Genomic DNA, 20038 nt, shown 5'->3' with positions numbered 1-20038 from the left:
GGTTCCTGCAATGTGATGGGAAGTCTTAGATAAGCAAAGAGAGATAAAACAGAGCGAGACCAATTACATAACCCTAAATCTTGTTATCTGCATCCCTACTGTAGTTTCTTCACCACAAGGAGAACATCAGTGTAGCAGAGACCTTGTTAGAAAACATTTACCACAAGAGAACTGTTAGCCACCAAGCTAGGACAGGTAATTGTCCTATTTTGGGTTGTGATAGACTAAAAGTGTAATTATAGAAACTGCTAAAGTTTTCTTTTCACAGGAAGAATATGCAAGAATAGTTTCAGTCCAGTCCAGTCTTTTCTTCCCAATCCCCTTTCCCTCTCTTTGTTGCCAGAGTTCTATTCGACTTTGGTATCAGAGTTTGGGAATTGTGGAAATCTGCATTGTCTCCTGCAGAATCTTGAAATTCTGGGACAGGAACTTGACAATATCCTTTAAAGTGGACTTTTCAAAACTATACAGTAAAAAGCCAACTTTCCAATTAAAGAGGGTTTTTAATTACAATTTTATAGATACCAACCATGAAACGTCTCTCTGTCCCAAATCAAAAGTTAGCTTGTGCTAAATGTAATAGGGCAATCCAATTTCATCCTATGAGGTTGGTAGGTCTCACAATAGAGAAAAACAAATGTTGTGTTTTTTCACTACAGGACATGTACACCTTAAATGTAAACGCAGATAAGACAGGTTCTTCTTTTCAGTCGGCCAACACCTCCTTCATCCAATCTTTGGTGGCCTGCAGAGCTGAATACTCCGCCTACTCTGGCCGCCTTAGCCAGGAACCAATGAATCGGGTTGGATACCAGTAACTCCTTTATGGCTTAAATTCTGCAGATTTCTTCTCCTTGTTTTGTGAAGCTAAGATCTAGCTGGAAACTATTGCATTTTCTCCCTGAGAAAAGCTGCAAGATCATTGTCCATGCATTGGTGACCTCCTACTTGGATTATGCCAATAGCCTATACCTGGGACTTTCAGCTTATCTGATTCTCAGATTGCAGATAACTCAGAACGCTGTGGCAAGGATCATTCGCCGGGTCCCCTTTTGCCATCATATCTCCCCCATCTGAGCAGCTCCACTGGCTCCCTGTGGCCAAGAAGATCAAGTTCAGGGCCCTGACATTGGACTTCAGAGCCTTAAAGGGCATAGGGCCACGTCATCTCAGACAGAGACACAGCTTGTACCATCAGAAGTGAGCCCTGAAATCTAATCATCTGCGACTCCTTCGCATTCTAAGATTGCCAAAACTCAACAAGGTGGCAGGTCCTTCTCGGTAAGAACGGCTAGGTTGTGGAATGCTCTGCCTACCCACCTATGCTTGGCTGAGACAGAACAGGGAATCAGGAAGGACTTAATAACTCAGCTCTTTGGTCAGGTGTGGATTAGCTGTTCAGTTTGAAAATATTTAAATAATTAATTAACTCCATAACCATCTAACCCGACCAGACCATTGTATTAAAGTTTTTTCCTGCCCAGAGTTCTAGACAGATCCATCTTGGATTTTTTAAAGAGCAAGGTCAACCAGTCAGAATACAAGGGGGGTGTGGGATCTATCCATCTTTTACATATTTGCCTCCTAGCTAATAGTATAGCAAAAATAGGAAGAATCTGGCAGAACCTGTGATTTCCTTAGATAAACCAAAAATTATCAAGGCAAGATGTATTTGGATTGGAAGGCCTAAAATATCTGCCACAGAATTTCCTACTCCTTCCCAAATATCTGCTATTGTACATCTGAAGCTCCAGCCAGACTGCATTTAAGAGCTCTGAAGCAAGTGATTTCCTATGCTCGCTATCGGTGCAAAGGCCACATAAACAAAGGCACTTTCCACTCTAAACAGAAACACCCTGCATAGAATTTCAACACTAGGAACATTAGGGTTTTCAGGGCAAATTTGGCGAAATATTGTCTTTAGACAAAGATTTCCATTATCTTCAGGAGTAGATGTTTCTTGTTAAATGATGTGGGCACGCGGTGATGGATAGGGGGGGGGGCGTCGAAAATGTCTCGAAAGAAAAGTGTAACTGTCATTCATGCAAGGTGAAGCATTTGAGATATGGAGTAGCTAGTATGGTGGTGCGGATCAGTAGCAATGTTTTGTGTTTTTGCTACTGAACATTGTGTGTAATCTGCGGGTCACAGATAGTGATCCTGGCATGGCTGACAGAGGCTATCGTTTCTCCTGCATTAATAATATGAGTGCTTCCGGATTGCATAATGGTACGATTTCTTTTCTGCTCTCATCTGTGTGTTTCACACCAATGTTTTAATGCTACATACTTTAGCATTTTTAACCCCATGCTGCATACTTTAGCTTTTAACCCTAGACCTACTGGCCTGGCCAAAGGCGTGTTCCTATTGTGAGAAGAGGCAGTGCAGTTACCCCAAGAGTAATATTTGTTTGATGAGGACTGAGGTAGAGTGCTTATGGTATGCTCACTATTGACATTGTAAACAGGGCGGACTAACCACGTTAGGCAGTATGCAAGTGACATCATGTCATGTGGCGTCACAGTGCATGGAATCACAGCTCGTGACATCACATGTGGCAACTAAATCTCGGAATAATAATAATGGTACAATAACTGGAGATTAACTGAATTTCTGGAGAGATATGCATTTTGTCTAGTCCCGGTTTTGAATCAAAGTAGCATAGAGGGTTAATATGTCTCCTGAAAAGCACATTTTGTAAAATGCAGATAAAAGACTTTTAATTGATGTAAATGGGTAAGTAGGCTATTGCTTCTAACACGGAGGTCCGTTTGCTACTTGCAGTTCATACATTGTTATCCTTCAAATTGCACGGTGACCTATCAAGTGCAAGTGGCTCCTACACCGTTTACCTCTCCCTATCTTATATACGACCTTACTGTACATTGGTTACACACAAGTGCTTTATTTTCAATGTGTGTGTCTGATGTAGAGCACTCTGACACCCTGAAATGGGATGAGTAGCACTACAGCGCTATACAAGAAATAGAAATAAAATAGTGGTATTTAAATTGGTAGTTGTGTAAATACTGGGACATTTCGACACATCTGACATGCTTATAGTGCATGCATATCTCATATACAGAGATGGAACAGAGTCAAAAGCATGCCTCTATTAAGGAAATGTGAAGAGACAGGTTATGTGTCTTTGTTTCTCCTCCTTTGCATTAAGGTGTGAGGCTCCGAAAAGCTACCAACCATGACACTCTAGCAAAAGGAGGCCGGATGGCCTCTTAATTTCAGACTTTATAGTGACCCAGATGGAATCTGAGAAGCCCCTTTCCCCCCTACAAGTTGCTGCTCAGATTATAAGTAGGCAAAATGCAGGCCTTGCTGAATATGCCACGTTTTCTGACAATTGCAAGGGGACAAGTTGCCATATTTCAGTGGGGCCTAACATCTTGGCAGGTACACGAAGTCCACCCTGTGAAAAGAGTGGGTTGATGCCTTCCACTCGTGTGTACACTTAACTTGTGCCCAGATTTCAAACGCATGTACTTCAACATGGCTAATGTCAACCTCGGTGGCCATGTTTAGGTCACCGAATACGTCATAAGTACCTGATTAAGAGAGACAGCGGAGGATATGGGGCTGTTGAATACATTTCCTGGGGCCCCGTACCACTTTTCAGGAATGGTGTGACCTGGGAACGGAGAGGTTAATTCACAGGAGGGGATGGGAAAGATTGGGAATCATGGGAAAGAAGGCGCATTTATCATGTGGAGGACAAGAGCCTAGATTCTCTGATTATTACACCAGTTATTACAAGACTTCACTGAAAGTAAGGGTAAATGGCACACATTTTCTGTCAGCTTCTGAAAAATCTGGTGCAGTGGTTATTAGGAAATCATTTGCGAGGGGGCACCGGAATTAAACAGGGCCTACACAGGATTTAATCCGGTACTGACTGTATTGACTCTGGCTCTTACAAAAACATTTTAGCAAATATAAAAACATACTAGTAGCCAGCCGATAAAAGTGGGTGGGGGCTATATAAACAGAAACGCACGGAGCTAATACATCAGTCCATGTATTAGTACTGCTGCTAGTTGTAACTTCCCCAGGCACCACTCCAGTCAGCCATCCAACACCATGTACTAATCCATTCACTGCCTCAAAACCCAAACACTTATAAACTGATCCAGGTACTCTCCCTGCAGTACTTTAATCATTCAGTACCCAAGTACTCATGCAATGACCCAGGCCTCAACACATTCACCGCTACAAACCCCTGTTCACTATGCATGCAGTCCTCTAACCACCCACACACTTGTCTTTCACATCTTCATTTACTCATGCAATGACCCATGCATTAACACATACACTGCTATAAACCCCTGTCTGCTACGCATGCAATTCTCTAACCACATACACACTTGTCTTTCACACCTTCAATTACCCTAGCAGCAACCATACATTCCAGTAATCACCCTGTCACTCTCCTTGCACTCCTCCAGGGACCCATTCAGCACCATTTACTAATCCATTCACTGTGCCAAAACACAAACACTTATAAATTCTCCCAGGCACTCTCCTTGCAGTACTCTAATCATTTAGTCAGTACCGAAGTACTCATGCAATGACCCAGGCCCTAACACATGCACTGCTACAAACCCTTGTCCACTACACATGCAGTCCTCTAACCACCTACACACTTGTCCTTCACACCTTCAATCCCCTCCAGTCCGCCATTCAGCACCATGTTCTAATCCAAACACTGTGCCAAAACCCAAACACTTATAAATTCACCCAGCTACTCTCCTTGCAGTACTATAATCATTCAGTCAGTACCCAAATACTCATGCAATGGCCCATCCCTTAACACATGCACTGCTACAAACCCCTGTCCACTACACATGCAGTCCTCTAACCACCTACACACTTGTCTTTCACACCTTCAATTAACCAGGCAGTTCCTATACACTCCAGCAATCACCCTGTCACTCCCCTGCACTCTTTCAGGGACCCCTTCAGCCCCATGTACTAATCCATTCACTGTGCCAAAACACAAACACTTATAAATTCACCTAGGCACTTTCCTTGCAGTACTCTAATCATTCAGGAAGTACCCATGTACTCATGCAATGAGCCAGGCCTTAACACATGCACTACTATAAACACCTGGCCTCTACGCATGCAGTCATCTAACCACCTACACACTTGTCTTTCACACCTTCAATTACCCAGGCAGTACCTATACACTTCAGAAATCACCCTGTCATTCCCCATGCATTCCTCCAGTGAGCCATCCAGCACCATGTACTAATCCAAACACTGCGCCAAAACCTAAACACTTATAAATTCACTAAGGCACTCTCTTTACAGTACTCTAATCATTCAGTCAGTACTCCAGTACTCATGCAGTGGCCTTGGCCTTAACACATGCACTGGTACAAACCCCTGCCCACTACCCATGCAGTCCTCTAACCACCTTCACACTTGTCTTTAACACCTTCAATTACCCAGGCAGTACCTATACACTTCAGAAATCACCCTGTCACTCCCCATGGAATCCTCCAGTCAGCCATCCAGCACTATGGACTAATCCAAACGCTGCGCCAAAACTCAAACACTTATAAATTCACTCAGGCACTCTCCTTGCAGTACTCTAATCATTCAGTCAGTACCCAAGGACTCATGCATTGACCCAGGCTTTAACACATGCACTGCTACAAACCCCATGTCCACTATGATGCATGCAATCCTCTAACCACCTGCATACTTGTTTTCACACCTACAATTACCCAAGCAGTTCCCATACACTCCAGCAATCACCCGGTGACTCCCCATGCACTCCTCGAGTCAGGCGTCCAGCACCATGTACTAATCCATTGACTGTGTCAAAACCCAAACACTTATAAACTCACCCAGGCACTCTCTTTGCAGTACTCTAATCATTCAGTCAGTACCCGATTACTCATGCAATGACCCAGGCCTTAACATATGTACTGCTATAAACCCTTGTCCGCCACACATGCAGTCCTCTAACCATCTACACACTTGTCTTTCACACCTTCAATTACACAGGCAGTGTCTATTTACTTCAGTAATCACCCTGTCAATCCCCATGCACTCTTCCAGTCAGCCATCTAGCACCATGTACTCATTCATCACTGTGCCAAAACCCAAACACTTATAAATTCACACAAGAATCTCCTTGCAGTACTCTAGTAATTCAGTCAGTACCCAAGTACTCATGCAATGACCTAGGCCTTAACACATGCACTGCTACAAACACCTGTCCACTACGCATGCAATCCTCTAACCACCTACACACATGTCTTTCACACCTTCAATTACTCAAGCAGTACCCATACATTCCAGCAATCACCCTGTAACTGTCCATGCACTCCTCCAGTCAGCCATCCAGCACCATGTACTAATCCATTCACCTCGCAAAAAACCAAACACTTATAAACTCACCCAGGCACTCTCCTTCCAGTACTCTAGTCATTAAGTCATACCCTAGTACTCATGTAATGATCCAGGCCTTAACACATGCACTGCTACAAACCCGTGTCCACTACGCATGCAGTCCTCTAACCACCTATACACTTCTGTTTCACACCTTCAATTACTCAGCTAGTACCCACATACTCTAGAAAACACCCATCTAGCACCATGTATTAATTCAAACACTGCGCCAAAACTCAAACACTTATAAATTTACTCAGGTACTTGCCTTGCAGTAGTCTAATCATTGAGTCAGTACCCAATATGGCTGAGATACCCGCCACCCCCTCTCAACACAATCCCCAAAGGAGGGAAACCGGAAACAGTTCTTGAAGTTTTTGGAAGAGGGAGGGAGTAACCCTCCCGGCCGTATTTATTAAAACAAAATTAAAACATTAAATCAACATTTTATATTATGTACAATTTCATTACCACATTGCGATGTTTGGCTAACCTTAACAGATTCTCTAATACAGAGGTTCTCCTAGCCGAACTAACATCCTACACACATTTACTTGAAATTATGAAATTGTACATCCTAACGTTTAAGGGCCAACGGCAAGGTCGTAACCGGTGTCAAGATCCCTAACCAGAAATACCCCCCCCACTTGTGAGGGGCGACAGCACTGAGGCGTACCTCAAGTGCAACTACCAATTTCCCTTTGACTTGACGGGGGCACCAATAAAACTCGACGCCACTTAAAGGTCGTTCGAGGACTCGTGTGAGGTATCTAGAAGGTAGCGTAGACCCCCCCCAAACCCCGCACAACTTACCACATCTGCCGTCGCAGACGTCACTGGCCCCGGGAAATTCCCCAGGAGGGGGCTGTAACCCCTCCTACACAGGAAGGGGCCTTGACCGCCTTTCCTTTTCTTTCGGCGACCCATCCTTAGAAGGGACCGCCTCCCCGTTGAGGGGCCAATGGCCACCTCTCCCGAGCGCTCCCATCCGTGTTGGGTGACGCCCACTCATAGGGATCTTCCAATTAGTGCTCACCGATCATGACCTTACCGCCACAGGCCGGATAGTTGACCGGCTATCCGGACCCCCCACAAAGCTCCTACCTAAAGGTCATGTTTTAACGTTTTTAACCATGCTAAGAAGTCTCCTATGAGTAACTCATTCCCCACCCGAGACAAATGCACACCATCCCCCAAATACATACTGTCATCATTAATACAGCCATGCGAAATAGAATGCAATGTCCTGGAACGGAACAACCTACTCACTTTGTTATTAAGCTTCCTCACAGAGTGATTCAAAGCAGGAACAGAAATAGCCCCTCGCCACACCTTTCGTGGGATCATATGAGACCACGCAATTGTGCACCCCGGAACTCTCCTCGCCAACCAACTTACAGTGGAAAGCATTGCCTCCAGGAGAAGTCGTCTACCGGTGGTGACCAAATCGTTGCCCCCTAGATGCACTATGATTATAGACGGCGGTGACCTCGTCCGCCCTAACAAACCCTCGAAAAATGCTTGAAACTGGTCAATACAGAGCCCGCCTCTTCCGTAGAAGGACACCCTGTACCCGTATTCCCCAGCTACGTGAATCATGTCACCTGCTTTGAATACGTCCGCGGCACGCCTCACGTATGAGTGGCCCACGACCCACACCTCCTTCTTCACAGCCGGTGATGTCTGACCGCTGGCCCGGTGTTGGGTCGACTGCATAGTCCGCCCCGCCTCGTAGGCTTGCGTAACTGAAAACCAAACAAAGACAAGAAGCGTGAGTACATCATTACAGCTTCACAACATGTGCAACCGCACATACCTCTTATAACACTTGGAGGACCAACGCCCCACTCGTTTCACTTGTTCAACATTAAGACCCCTGGCTGTAGCTTCCGTAGCAGCCCCTATCCGAAAGGAGTGGGTCCCAAACTCGCCCGGGTTCAAGCCCGCAGCGGCAATTGACATCGCAAGCACCCGCTGAAACTGAAATTTCGTCAGTGGGGTGGCGTCCGCGTGTCTCAACAAGGTCCCCCCCCATGATGCCACCCTTCGTGCTAGGTAGTTTTCTAAACACTTTACTGGACACATGGAGGACCCGGGAATCCTGGGTATGATTATGCAGTCACCCATCCCATCTTGATCGGTCTTGGACCTGACAAAGGAGACAGTCATTGTCTCTCCTCTGACCTGAACGTGTTCCCGGCACAACCCCCTGTCACATCCCGTTTGTTCCTCGCCACCAGTTCGCTTACCCGCATCGCTCCATGAAATGCCAGCGTAAAAGCGGCTCGGAACAACACCGTCTCCAACTGAGATGAACATGTGGCAGGGAGTGTGGCCAACAACTGGGCCAACCTATCCAAACCTATCGGGCGCCTCTCATCTACTCTGCGACCCTCAAGGCGTTGCCACCCACGCAGTGCTTTCTGTACAACGAAAGACGCTGTCGGGTCCTGGATACCATGAGCCCTGGCAACAAAGGAAATGGCAGCACGATGCCTCTGGGCCGTAGCCACCGATTTCCCAGCCCTACGTAAGGACATCAGAAAATTCACTACCCATTCCTCGTGGCCCCAAAGCCCCTCTCCATCAGTCCCCAAAAAGGCTAAATAGGACCGAAACGCCCCTTCATATGCCTTCCTTGTCCTTGGTGCTAGGCTCTCTCCCACGAGGTGACGAAGTTCGGGGCACCGAGAGACCAGAGAGCTTCGGGAAAGGGTGCCGGCTCTGGGTCCGCTGTGGGAAGGAAACCCGAGAAAGCCTGCATATGAAAACGAGACAGTGCATCAGCTGCCTGATTCAGTACCCCCGGGACATGTTTAGCTCTGAATAGCACATTCAGTTGCATACACAGTAAAACAATTTCTTTGAGCAGTCTTAAAATCAGTTTACATCGTGCTGCCTGGCTATTGATGCACTCGACCACGGTCATATTGTCAGACCAAAATACCACAGAGTGATCTTTGAACCCTTCGGGCCAGGTTCTTAGGGCCACCAAAATGGGGAAAAGTTCCAAGAAAGCAATATTACTTGTCAGTCCATTGTCATGCCACCATGCCGGCCATCTTTGTGCCGACCATTTTGTGCCGAAGATGGCACCAAAACCTATGCTACCTGCCGAATCTGTCCATAGCCCCAGCTCTTCAGAGGACACGGCCGGTTTGTTCCAGACGACTCGACCATTAAAATCCGCCAGGAATGCTAACCAAATGCGCATGTCCTGGCGGACCTCAGCCGATAGTCTCGTGCGATGATGACCCTCCTTTAGGCCGACCATAGCTTGGGCAATTGAACGGGAAAAGGGGCGGGCCATCGGTATAACCCTCAGGGCAAAGTTCAACTGTCCCACCAACTGCTGTAACTGATGCAGCGTAACTTTAGATCCATTTATACACATTTGCAGGGCTGCCCTGAACTTCCCCACTTTGTCAGCTGGTAAACGAAAACAACCCTCACTGGAGTCTAACTCGATCCCCAGAAACTCGAGGCAAGTCGCAGGACCCACCGTCTTACCCGGTGCCAATGGCACACCAAACTGCTTCATTAATACACAAAATTCGGCCAAGGCCTGGCCACATTCGAGATCCCCGGCTGCCCCAAGGAACAGAAAGTCATCAAGGTAATGCATTACATGTTGGAAACCCGTCCTCTTTGTGAAGACCCATTGTAGAAAACTACTGAATTTCTCGAAATAGGCACAAGATATAGAGCACCCCATCGGCATACACCTATCCATGTAATAATGACCCTGAAACGTGAAACCTAGGAGACGCTGATCGTCTGGGTGTACCGGGAGCAACCGGAACGCTGACTCGATATCCGACTTCGCCATCAGCGCCCCGGGCCCCAGGCGATTCAAAATGGCTACGGCCTCATCGAAAGATGCGTACCGCACCGAACACACTTCTGGGTCTATTGCATCGTTGACAGAAAGACCACGTGGAGCTGATAAATTATGAATCAGTCGGAACTCACCCGGGTCCTTCTTGGGGACCACCCCTAAAGGAGAACAAACAAAACTCTGCACCGGGGGTACACTAAACGGGCCGGCAACCCGACCTCGAGTAACCTCTTTCCGGATCTTCTCCTGTACCACGGTCGTATGCTGTAGGACCGAAAGTTGATTTTTACACTTCTCCACACCCTGAAAGTCCCCTACTGGGATGCGGAAACCATACGAAAACCCGTTCCGCAGCACCCCAGCAGAAGTACGATCCGGGTATTCACTGAGCCAGGGAATCATCGCCAAGGTATCAATCGGGGTAGGTAAAGGCGCCCCTCGGACTATGTTAGACCTGTTTGGCGCCTCCTCTACCCCCGTTATCACCCGTTTTGGCTCTGCACGTGGACTCAGGATGGGACGACCCGCACCCACTACATTCATGTCTAAATTTACACGATCCCTGGGGCCTAGTACATTTACCTCTGTTGAAATTCCAGCAGAACCCCCTTTTCCCTGTATTGCTGGCAGGTCTCGAGTGATCGTCGGTACCCGTACCTGATCGAAAGGGCGTCCCCGCATATTGGCGGGAGGATTCGCCAACATTACCCCCTACCAATGGCATTTTCAACATACCTGTCTCCTTCATTTTATCCCATGTCAAAGAATCGTAACAATCCCAGGTTAAGTTTTTATTATGCTCTTTAGCCTTTCTAAAAAGATTATCGTAGCAGAACCAATGGTTACCCTGGTGTGATGTCGAGTACCCCATGATTCGCGACTGATAGGTCGGCAACTCGGAAAGTAACTCGGGCCTACGTTCCCCTAAGATCGACGTAAAAATCCCCCATGCTTTGCCCCAATTGCCAATATTCTCATTCACTTTAAAGGCGGCCATTTTTGCGCGCCAAACACTCGGATGCATGAGGTCTTTCTGGCCCTTAACATGCTCCACCTCATAATGATCAACAAGCAACGAGAAGATGTTCACATATTCCCCCGCCCAAATCTTCTCTTTAATTGCCAAAGGCACATGTTGACCCAACCTTTCTCTACGAGAGGGTGCTGACTCATCCCTCGCAATCGGCAATGGCCGCTTACCTGCACCGGACGCTGCCTCTGCGGTCGTAATCGTCCCTTGTGGCTTGTCAACTACTGCAGCCGGCGCGGACACCTTGGCTGCCTCCCGTTTCTCACGCAGTTGCTTCATCAGCGCCTGCGCGTCGACAGCCGTGGCGCCCTCACTACCTTCGCCCAACCACGCTGCAAGTTGTGCTGCCAGCTCGGGCGGCATATCCTCATTGGACACCGGGGTGACCACCACGGGAATCGGATTCCCCTCCACGGGTACTGGGGTTGGCGCTTCAAGCGGGGTACGGGGAACCGGGACGTCTCCCCCAGCTGGTCCCCTCCTTGGCCTCTTGGCTCTCCCTCCTGGGGCTGCTCCAGCCGAAGGACGTTCCGGCCCCCCTTCCCCCTCTCTCTCCGCCACCCGCTTCTTCAGCTCGGTCATCTCCTTCATGAGGACCCGAAGCATCTGTTCAGTCGTCATTCTCTTTCCGCCTTTCTTGGGCATTTCTCCGACAGAGTATCTGTAAGACAAAAAGAAGGATTACAACGCTCAAAATTGGCTCTTCGTTCCGTCTCGAGCTCACGTGCAGCGAGGAGGTGCAGCTTCAGAGCACAGGAACAAGAGGATGCCTTCCGGTCTTGCGTCCCCTTTTATCCGTCTTCAGGGCGGGCGTAAACCCGCCCCTGCCTGCCCCGAGGGCGTGGCCAGCCGCGTCAGTGTCTAGGCCAGCCCACTCTAGGGCGGGAAAAAGCGCGCCCCGGCTACGCCGCTTCGGGCATACCAGCCGAGACACGCCTCCCGCCCAAGATGGCTTCCCGGGGGGATCGTGGTACTCTGCCATACGTGCGGGGGGACCGAGTGGTCGCCCCTTTCCAGTACTCATGCAATGACTAACCCTGGGCATACTTTGCATAGTAGCGCTACGTGTAGCTATACGAAGTGCACTTCGCACTACGTGAGCTACGCGAACTGTGTAGTGCACTGTGCAAAATGCTGTTCGCATCAGTAATGTCGTCAGTGATGTCACTGGCCATGTCATGAATGATGTAATATGTGACATCATTAGCAGTGCATTGCGGGGGCATGAGTTATAGTTAGCTGAACTAACTATAACGGCCAAATTTCTCTGGTTTTGTACGAGTAAAATATCCAACTAACTATAAAATCCATGAAACCTGTGGTTCTTTCAGTGAATTTCTAAGGTTTTGTAAATGCTAATTTCTAACTATAATGTCTCTGAAACCTTTGTTTTTTAGTGAATTTTATGTATATATATATATTTAAATCGATATTCTTTAGATCTCCAATTTTGCATCAATATTTTTGATTCAATATTTTCTAACTTCCTGTGTAGGTATGGGTGTCAATTTTTTTGTAGTCCATATTTTTTTCTGATATTTTGAACATCGATGTTTTTGTCATCGATATTCTATCAGTGAACTCATTTGGACCAATGAGAACAGCCCTCCTACGTCACCACGTGAACATTTGCGGAGACCATTTGCGTGCGACAATGCCAGCTTCTTAGACAGCAGACGCTGACACCGGTGCAACTTTGGAATCTCATGAATGGTCACAGTAGTATATCACAAAACAGGGAGAGAAGGGTCATAGGGAAAAATAATTAAGGACCTACTACAGGTTCACTTCCCCAGCTCCACAATATGAATAACACAAAAGAGCCTGTGAGGTCTATCAGCCAATTCTATCGGCCGACCTGACGTGTAGTAAACTATGTCAGTGGGTGCTACAGTCACCAACTATATGAAGAAAGAAAAGATGGCATGAGTAATGTGTGGAAAGAATGCAATCTCAGAAGAGTAAAGCTTGCTCAAAAACTGGTCAACCAAATCCAGAACAGCTGTTGGTGGATAACCATCAAACAAACCAAGTGATCCATCATATCATTTGGCCGTCCACACTGTGACCAGGCCGGTCCTTAGATCATCTGGACCCCATGCCAAACAGTAAGTTGTAAATACTGGATCAGGTCCACAGTGCGCTATGAACCACCTAGTGTCAGCCAGTTTTTGATGGTTTGAGAGAAAGCGGTGAAAACACAGTGCAACCTAACAGAAAAGTAGTGAATTTAAAATAGGGTGATGTGTCGAAACAACTCTTTATTAGGAACAAGGCACATCCCCTAATTAAAACAACAGGAACAGTGGAAGTGACAGTATGAAACAAATGACTGTCGCAAATAGGGCCAACATGTTTCTGCCTAACGGGCAAGATGTCCCTTGGCTTTCATCAGGGCCACTGCTCTTAATCGTTGCTACTGTGACGAAATGTGTGAACAGAGATACACCAAATAAATCAGTGAAAACAAGAATTGAATGGTAGGAACGATACAACCTGTACCTACAATGAAGTACTCATCCTCCTTGTCACATGGAAACTCAACGTGATCTAAAGAAGATATACATCTATTACTCATTGCTCAGAGTGTACACCAAATCCACAAGCAAGCGTGCTCACACCATCTCAAGTATATATATTGTTAAATGCATTAGAATTATATTGCTCACCCAAAATGACAGGGGATCGGACCTCACCTCACCTCACCTGGACCGTGCTCAGGTATACGAGGCCTGCTCTATGTAACAAAAAGGTATAAAAACAGGGGAAGGCATAAAAAAAACACACTATATGTAGAATCTAAAGCTGCCTATATATATTCCCTGCTGAAAGCATCCTGATTGTCCACAATTCAATTCACTGACAAGACGTGACACCCCACACCTTGGTCACTAGAGTTGTTTCGACACATCACCCTATTTTAAATTCACTACTTTTCTGTTGCACTGTGTTTTCACCACTTTCTCTCAAACCATAAAAAACTGTCCGACACTAGGTGGTTCATAGCGCACTGTGGACCTGATCCAGTATTTACAACTTACTGTGTGGCATGGGGTCCAGATGATCTAAGGACCGGCCTGGTCACAGTGTTGGCGGCCAAATGATATGATGGATCACTTGGTTTGTTTGATGGTTATCCACCAACAGCTGTTCTGGATTTGGTTGACCAGTTTTTGAGCAAGCTTTACTCTTCTGAGATTGCATTCTTTCCACACTTTACTCATGCCCTCTCTTCTTTCTTCATATAGTTGGTGACTGTAGCACCCACTGACATAGTTTACTACACGTCAGGTCAGCCGATAGAATTGGCTGATAGACCTCACAGGCTCTTTTGTGTTATTCACAGTAGTATATCCACAGGGGTGGCTAACCATAATTAAGTAAGTGGGACCAGGGGGGGCTGAAATCGATCACTCGATCAACCGGAAAAAAAAGAGCTTTGATTTCTAACTTTAAAAGGACAATATTTGCCTCTATGCTTTATTTTTCCTCAAAGTGTGACTATAGGCGACAACCCCTCCGGGATCCATGTCACTAAATACCATGGCCACAATAGTAAGATACATACTTTATCACTCCTAATAATCGCTTTATAACGGACACGTAACTTGGCCATTGTAATCCCACTTTATGAGTCTGGTGCATTCACCAGATGGGATGTTCTACAATCCTCATTAAAAAAACTTATGTTTCTCTGCCTGACAAGGGGTCCTTAACCAATGAATGTGTGATCACAGTTGCTTACAATCACAGGAGAGGTCACACACTCGGACTACAGCTACAACTGTTCAGACCAGAAGGATGCCTGTTAAGAATTGTGATTACAGGCACAACAAATGAATGTTTTTCACAGACACATTTGCAGTGCATGGGTACAAAAACAAATGCATGCAAACAAGTGCGGCATGCAAATGCGTCACATGCATTCTCACTTAGCTTGTTAGGTCAGGTAGTCACTGATGAATTACGAATGCACTGACCAAAAAATAACTATCATGGCACGGAAGAATAATTGTACTTCCTATGCTACCACATGAGGTATATGTGACACTGCATGGGTGCACTATACATAGTACTGCATCATCCAAAAACAGAATTTGTGACTACCAATTATGATGTCCTTCTATTTTCTTTCACGTACATTGTTTTGGGTGAAATCTGTAAGTCACAGCATCACCCCACAATAATATTTTTGCACACCTTAGCATGTCGACACATACATCTCCTGGGCCCCCCTTTTTTTCTGGCACGTCACTTTTGGGCCTGAAGAAAGCCTTTTAAACAAATCCAGTTGGCTGAAACATGTGCACCTAATTCAGGATGTGCAAGACCGTTTTCATCTTCCTCACAACCACATTTGGTTTTAATCCTGCCCCAGGAACCCATTATTAAAATTCTCCTGGCTAGGAGGGGTATCCTGGAGACAGTTTTCTTCCACTAATTTCACAAATTGACAAAAAAGAAAAAGAAAATCCTGTTCTGCTGTAATCAGGCATCGAAGCACATCTAGGATGCACTTGGCACACAATGATGAAGCATACCACCAACTAAGTTGGTGGGTGAGGGTTCTTTTAGAAAAAAAAACTTTTTATTCTCACTGATGATTTTTGACATGCGGCAGTCCCACCAGTGCAATTAGGATGCGACCGCCATACTGGCGGGCACATCCAGGCCTTTTGATGGGGCTCCTGGCTTCAGCACTGTCCGCAATGTCAAAAGAGCGTGCACAGCATTTCCCTCAACCACGTGGCAGGCACCACGCGGTGCCTGCTACTTGATACATGGAACTGCATGGAGGTACCATGAGTACCCCCCCAGTGCACCTCCCACACACTGCAAAAAGACAGGTGGAAAGGCATACCGTAATCCCTACGGCATTGCCTGCATGGCACTGCGGCACTTTTGCCCTGGTTCCGGGTTCCACAAGGCAGGCGGAAAAGGACCGCCTTGTGGAACCGTGGAGGACGGACTGTCCGTCCGCCGCGGTACCATTTGGATTCCCACCTCCATCCTAATTTGGCTGTAGGAATTTTCAGTATGATGGCGGAAGGACAGCGGTGGCGGTTCTTCTGCCATCATAATGTGCCCCTTAAACACTCTACCATCCTTTGTGGTAGAGTGTTTCGGTATCCTATACTGTTAGATAAAAAAAGAACCTTGATTGAGTTTGGCATCACTAAAGGAATATTAGTGCAGTTCAAGAATTTAGTAATGCAATGCTGGACAGTGGTATCATGAAGGGTTTTCTCCTGTGCTTGCGGTAATCGTACATCTTTAAGGTATATTCTCAGGGGATAGGGTCTTAATGTGGAGGATTCACATTAATTGTGAAATGTGTTCCCACTAATTACAAAGCCACGATTGCAGAGGGTCGGTGAAAATGTAACATTTTTCAATGAACAACAGAGTCTTTCGAATCTTCTTGTGGATGACACCATTTTGCGAGAGAGAAAATGTCTGCTCCAGCCAGACCTACAAAACAGCCTGCTAAGAAGCTAGTGTAGATTCAAGATGTGCAGTTAAAATCAGACCATCTGGGGGGCGTGGCCAAGATGGCGGCGGAGTAGGACGTGCTTTTCGGTCCCTCCGGCGCCTGGCCTTCTACAGCTTTGTTTAGCACTCATCCCCGGTGTTAGCGCCTGCCGATAGAGTCTCCCCGCATTTCTTGGTGCTCTGCGCCCCTCTGCCGGCCCCCCGCAGTCTTACCGCTGTGCACCGGGGGCGGAGAGCGATACCCGACGAGATCGGGCTGACGGCCCACACACACGGGCCGCGGCGGAGATGGCTGTGGCCGCGGCTCAGTTGGAAGGAGCTGAGCGCTGTGCTGCGCTTCGAGTTGCACCCGGGAGTTGCCCAATGGTGAGCAGTGCTGCATTGGGGCTAGCGGCGGGCCTAGAAGGTGACGGTGTGACGGAGGCCCGGCCCAGGTGGGGCGCGACTTCCGGCCTCGCGATTCACGCGAGCCCGAGGCTTGTGGCCTAGGCTTCCCGGTGGTGGCTGCCGGAAGGAGGAGCCCACCCGACTACTCGGCTCTCTAGACCTACGGAGCCGCGGCTGGAGGCAAACGAGCGTTGGACAACAAGAGGCAGGGGAGGCGTGCGCCGGCCCAGGGGCGCAAAATTCTGGCCCGGGATACCCTGATCCACATCGCGGACTGCTGACGGCTCGACCGGCCCTCTTGAAGTGCCTCTCACTCCCCCACCGTTGCTGAGGTGGGGCGGCCTGTGAAACCGGAGAGGCGGTGCTCTCCCTGGCGTAGGCGCACCTGGAGCCTGTGTGGTCCTTGGAGCAAATCGAGCCTGGGGATCGCGGGCCTGCGGCAATAGCATCAGGACAGTGTCTTCTGGGGACCTGCGAGGGGTGGAACAGAACTGTCGATCACCCCAGGCGACTGCGGTGAGTGCACCCCCCCTGCGTGGTGACGCTGGGACCCTGCGCTTTGTGGGACTGCTGGAGTGTGGGCCTCCGGTACAGACACTGGGCCCGTGGCTCGAGGGCCCACAGCAACTGGGAACCGGCCCTGCACCACCTGGGGACCCACGAAGCAGGCTGTGAGGAGGCAGTCGCTGCGGGGCATTGCTGAGAGGACCCCTGCTCCGCGTGAGGGCTGCTGGTGACGCAGACGAGGTCCTGGAACAAGCTTGCCCCCCCTCTGGAGTTGGAACGCAGCTGTCTGGCGGTGGTGAGCTGGGCCGGACTGGGGTGTGTGGCGGAGAGGCCATCGGAGTGGGGCCTGGCTGGGTAGTGGAGGACGCCTGACTTGGGGGCCTCAGGGGGAGTACAGTACCCCTGGATTCTTGGACTTTTCATCGCCCTTACACTTGCTGCTGATGGTACGATCGCACCCCTAGCACTGGGATTGAGCGTGGAGACAGGGGGGCCGCATCCACTACGCCCGTTCTACCTGGCCCCTGTGGAGAACTGGGGTAACACCCTGGGGTCAGCGTCCGAGCCGAGGGAGTCAGGCGGCTACGTCGACGAGGTTCTGTCCTGTCGTGGGAAGGTGCCCTCCGCAGTGTCTTCCAGGGGGGCAAGAGGGGCCACGATGTCCAACGCGTCGCGCAAAGGGAAGCCCGGCAAGGATGGCCAACCTAAGAGCACCCAACAGCCGGCATCCCCTGGCCCGAGCTCCTCGCCTAGGGAGTCTGATGATGAGGCTCCTGTCACCAAAGCCTTCATGACTGATCTCTTTAAGTCTATTAAGGAGGATATCTCTGACCTCCGAGCGCAACTGACGTCTGATCTCCGGGAGGTGCGGAGGGATGTGGACGGAATCGGGGAGCAAGTGGCCATGCTGGAAGATCATGATCTCAGCATGGCGAATGATGTCCACCAATTGCAGCAGGATGTGCTAAGGCTCACGGAGCAGACCTTGGACCTGCAATCCCACGCAGAAGATCTGGAGAACCGTTCCAGTAGGAACAACATTCGCATACGAGCGGTGCCGTGGGATGGCGAAGCGGGTGACCTGCGTGGCTATGTGCAGGAGCTTTTCCTGCAGGTCCTGGGCGAGGAGGATATGCATGAGATCCGGATGGACAGAGTCCACAGAGTCGGTCTACCGCGGCGGGGCGGAGGGCCGCCCCCTGAAATACTAGTTTGTGTGCATGATTTTCAGCTGAAGGAGAGGATCCTCAAGAAGGCGCAGGGCATTCCGACTCTGCAGTTCCGTAAGCATCGCCCTCAGCTCTGGCAGGAACGACCCTTCAGAAGCGGCGGGAGTTTAGACCGGTGACGGCCTTTTTGAGAGACCACAACATTCCTTACTTGTGGGGCCATCCCTTCCGCATAATCTTCTGGTGGCAGAATAAACTGGCGCAGATTTGCTCCCTCCAGGTGGCGAAAGAACTTCTGGGCATCGAGGATGGGTCTCCAGCTTCAGGGGCGGGCAGCCCTACGACGAGGAGGCGGCATCGATCCTCCTCTTGGCATAGAGTGGGTTCAGCGTCGGATCGCGGACGGCCTGACCGCGCAACTAGCCTGCAGGAGAGGGGAGACGCGGTGGCCTCCGTTGCTTCAGCGACATTGATGTCTTCGCAGCAGAGCTCCGGGGCGGCCTGATTTGCGGGCCAATGGCCGTAGGGCGCCGGAGGGGCCCGTGCACTCAGGTTCCGTGGGTATGGTGGTACTTTGTGAGAAGACACCCCGGACCGAGGCCTTGGGAGTCCCATCAGGGGTCTCCCGTCCCCTTCCCAGTGACTATGCTGTGATCTGCACCGATCTGGTATTGTTAAGTATTCTTTTTGGTTTGCTGGTTTGTTGGGGGGGTGGGGGTGGGGGGATTGCAGGGGTGGACTGTGCGGGGGGTAGTTGGAGTTTGGAGGGGGGTGGGCAGGGGGTGGTGGCGACCTATGGATGATTGTGAAGAGTGGCGTCCTCACAGGCGGAGCGAATTGGGGGTCATGAGAGGTGACCTTAGGGGGCAGTGGCTATCAATGACCCTTGTAGGAAATGGGGCACTCATCCTACTGCTGTACGGAAAGTCTTTGAGGGTCCTGGGAGCGTGGGTCTGGAGGTGGGGGAGGGGAGAGGGGGGACCGAGTGGAGGGCTTGGGGAGGTGGATGGTTTTTGGGAGGTCGCCTGTTTACCCGGGGGGGGGGCAGAGTCCAGTTGCCTTACCAAGTGTACAGCGTTGGGACCTGTTGACACCTCATGCCTATTAGCATCGGCACTTGGAATGTGAAAGGGCTCAACTCCCCGCAGAAGCGTCAGAAGGTGTGGAAATATTTGTCTGATCATAATCTGGATGTGGTTG

Source organism: Lissotriton vulgaris, chromosome 6, assembly GCF_964263255.1.
Source record: "Lissotriton vulgaris chromosome 6, aLisVul1.2, whole genome shotgun sequence".
Classification (NCBI taxonomy): Eukaryota; Metazoa; Chordata; class Amphibia; order Caudata; family Salamandridae; genus Lissotriton; species Lissotriton vulgaris.
Note: the sequence above shows the minus strand (reverse complement) of the source record.